The sequence below is a fragment of the Peromyscus leucopus genome, unplaced genomic scaffold (assembly GCF_004664715.2).
Source record: "Peromyscus leucopus breed LL Stock unplaced genomic scaffold, UCI_PerLeu_2.1 scaffold_492, whole genome shotgun sequence".
In the NCBI taxonomy this organism is placed as follows: domain Eukaryota; kingdom Metazoa; phylum Chordata; class Mammalia; order Rodentia; family Cricetidae; genus Peromyscus; species Peromyscus leucopus.
In genome coordinates this window covers 4,284-8,566 of record NW_023505390.1, presented here as the reverse complement: position 1 = coordinate 8,566, position 4,283 = coordinate 4,284, and positions in this window count along the sequence as shown.

The following is a 4,283-nucleotide window of genomic DNA, read 5'->3' as shown; positions in this document are numbered from 1 at the left end:
CTTGCGCTTGCGAGGCAAGCACTCTACCACTGAGCTAAATCCCCATTAAGGTATGACCAAAAACAGTTGACTAAAAAGAAAAAGTCAATAAATGATTCCTAAATCTATTCTACTATAATCAGAGAATGGTGCCCATTTCACCACTGGACTTCCATCAGAAACTACCTAGTGATTTTCTCTACAAAACACAATTTTTTCACTTGTTTCTTTTTTCACTAGAGACCTGCATGAGTCATCAGTAGTAAACATGCAACAAAATCAACATTTTCTCAAAGAAATCAGTCCATTGCTTTTAATCCTGGCTTACTCAATTTCCCAGGGAATGGAGAAAGTAAGAAAGACTTGGAGCCAAAATATCATAGAAATGACCTCTGGCTATATTTTTCCTGGAGTCTATTTCCCACCGAAAAGCTATGACCTTGACCTCCACTGCATTACTCTCAATTCTCCCATCTTAGCAGTCCTACCAGATTAGCCACTTAAGGTCTGTATACAGCTTTCTATGGCTTTTGCCATCTAAACTCTTAATAGTCCTAGTCCTATACTGTAATAAAATCACTTTTGTTGTCCCATGTTTTGTCCTAACTTGCATGTTTCTTGCTGTGATTAAATTTTCCAATCAAAAGCATCTTAAGCGGGGTGGTCAGCTTTAATCGCATCGGAGCAGAGCAGCGGATCCTGTGATTGGCAGCGCACAAGTATAAAAAGCAAATACAAAAAAAGTCCAAAAAAAAAAAAAAAAAAAAAAAAAGCATCTTAATTAATGATGGGTTTATTGGATGATATTACCATATCCTAACACATCATTGTGAGAGCTTAGGATAAAAACTCAAGCTAGCACCTGAATGCAAAAATCCATGGGGAAACTCTGTTGACTTGCTTTCTCTCTTGCCTGCCACTATGTCAGTTGGCTCTCATATCCAGCCCAGGCCCACTTGCTTGTGGATATTGCCATGCTCAGTGGAAGAGCCTTCCCACATTAATAATCAATCAACACAATCTCTCTAACACATTGTAACCAGCAATTCTGATCTGGGAACACTCTCAGTTGATGTTCCCCCATGTGACTCTAAGCCACATCATGTTGACAGCAAAAGCTTATTGAGACAAAGAGACAGATACCTCAGAAGGTTTTAGAAACTCAATACCAGTGTATTAATTAACCATATCAATCATTTAAGCAGAAAAATTAAATATCAAGATAACAATTCCTGGAAACACAGACATGCCTGGGAATGAAGATTTATAAGCCTCTTACATCAAGAAAACTAAAAATGTCTCTGTACACAAAGTTCACCAACAAACAGAAAACCTCAAGGTAATTATAACATGATATAATAAACTTTCATGAATATAAAAATTGGTGATGGTTCATTATTTTTCAGGGAAACAATATAATTAGATGGCAATAAAACTAAAAACATAACTCCACTGAAAAAAATAAAGTCACAAAGACACACCTACAAATATATATCATGGTCCTTTAAGAAAACTACAAGGGCTGGAGAGATGCTCAGAGGTTAAGAGCACTGACTGCTCTTCCAAAGGACTATTCAATTCCAGTACCCATGGTCCACATCTTATGAGATCTCTTTCTGTAACATAAAAAAAAAAAAAAAAAGAAAAGAACTACAAGATTATAATCTAGATCAGACTAAAAGAAATCTCTGGTCATCACTCATCCTTGCATGCCAATTCACTCATTTGCTAATAATAAAAAATGAGTTGGGTGAGGAGGGTTTTTCCACTAAAATTAGAGAGATTCACTTGAAGCCTTCTGGTATTTTAACTTTATAGAAAATAATTTTGACTATTAAAAAATCTTATTCTCTTATGATAAAGAAAATGATATTTGTCAGGATACACCAATTTGTTTCTTATGCTTGAAGACTGTGTGTGAGTCTGAACACACGTGAGGAACTGAAAACTTTTTCCCCAACCAAATACAAGATAACAAAGATTTTTAAAGTCCAATAGTAAATAGTATATGACATATACATCTAAAACAACTTATTTTGCTCTAATTGTTTTAGAAGTCACAAGAACTTTTGAAAACAAGTTTATCCTCATTTCTATGTGCATGTTATTATGTGAAAGAAAGAATATCTTCCAAGTATGTACAAGTGACACATAAGAGAAGAGCATGTCAGATCCCCTGGATCTGTAGTAGCAGGGGCTCATGAACCTCCCAAGTTGGGTGTTAGGATGCAAACACAGACTGTTTCCAAACACATGTGCTGAGACACTGGCCAAGCCCCATAGTACATTCTATTCAATAAACTAAAAGTCTATCACAGATTAACAACAAGAACAACAAAGTGTAAATAAATACACAAGTGTATAAATGATTTATCAGGAACATGATGCATCAATATTAAGATACTGAGTATGGTAAATTTGTAGCATGAGTTTAATACAATACAAAGAAAACTCCCAACAATTTATAACAGGATACCTGATTCTAAAGGTAAATGCAAAGTGGTAAATTTCAGAAGGCTCATAGCTTATGAAAAATTAATACACATATTGACACAACGTGACTTCTATATTTACCACAAAGCTACAACCATCAAAAATATGTAAAATATTTGAGAATGAATAAAGCAAAATGAAAGAAAAAGCAAGAACAAAAGCAGAACAATAAAGCCAACTTTTAATCAAGAGACCAAAGGAAGCACTCAGAGGAAATGTGGGATCATGACAAATATTATTCAACTACCTATACTTCTATGTGTATAAAAATTAAATAAACACAAATTTCACAACTCCCACAAAATTAACTCAAAGTGACCTTTAAATGCAGTTTCTGGCCAGGCGGTGGTGGCACATGCCTTTAATCCCAGCACTGGGAGGCAGAGCCAGGTGGATCTCTGTGAGTTCAAGGACAGCCTGGTCTACAAAGTGAGTTCCAGGAAAGGTGCAAAGCTACACAGAGAAACCCTGTCTTGAAAAAAAAAAAAAAAAAAATGCTGTTTCTGACCCTGTAGCTATGGATATATCTTCAAAACAGAGACACCCCAAGCTCTAGAGCTTTCATGGCAAATGGAAAAAAATCTCATACTATGGCTTTTTGAACTCTCATGTCCCCATGAACCCAGTCCCACTGATGCCCAATCACAAAACAGTTTAGAACAATAATTTAATGTCTATTTCCTGCCACATGGGTTATGACACATGATCTAGAATCTGCTCTATCCACTTGCCTAACAACATGCAAATGTATTACAGATATCACAGCCTTCCACAGCCAGGGAAGCAGAGCCTCCCTCTTCCCCTATGAATCCACACTCAGGGAATCTCAGAAAAGAAGGTCCATTTCTCAGATCACCACAGTGACCAACAGAACCACACTCTGGTTCATGGTCCTTCACAGTCACAGAAGCTCTGACAGCTCAGCAGAACTTCTCTTCTTGGTCTCGGGTCAGTGGTCCCCACACTCACCATGGCATGGATTTTGGTCTCCCTCACAGCTCCTACAGCAGAGCAAGATGAGAATCCTGGAAAGATCCAGCAAGTTTCTTCCCACTGGTAGTCCTAATTGCTAAGCCTTCCTGAGGTCCCACATTACCTAAGACCACTGAGCTCAGGCTCAGGACAGAGGCAGCTCCCCTACTGAGTGATCAGAGATCAAATGACACACACAGCACAGGCCTTCTAAGCTCTGCCCTTCCACCTTAGGAGCAGACAGGATGCTAATCTGAGAAATCTGTATTTTCAAAATTCTTCCAGTCTCCCAGAGCACTTCCTGTTCCCCTTCCAAAGCACACACTCCTTTGTGTACAAATACACACTGGTTGTCCACTGCAGCCAAACCTTTGCTTCATATCTAGGAAATCCTGCAGCCAAACACAGGTCACATTCAAACAATAACTGTTGTAACTATGTAAATGTTAAAGAAAAACAGGCCATGAATTAGAAAACAATTAGTGGTCAATGGTAGGGCTTGTAGGTAGGAAAGAGACCATGCATATGATATAGTCATAATCTCAAAGAATTATTTGGAAAAGGTGGAATATTATTCATGGCCATGTGTCCCAAATACCAGAGATTGTTTGAGAGCAAACCAAAGATTACTCACATGCATTTTTTTTCCTGAAAAAAAATTTTTTTTATCTTACTTATCTTAAACAAGTAAAAGAGTAATCCTGTTAGGCAGGGCCACAACACTTTACCAAGTGTAACTACAGTAATTCTGTTTCAATATAGGGTCAGTCCTTTATCCAGATTACTGAATGTGCTGCTCTGTGGACCCCAAGAAACAGCCAGTCAGGACTTTTGTGGAT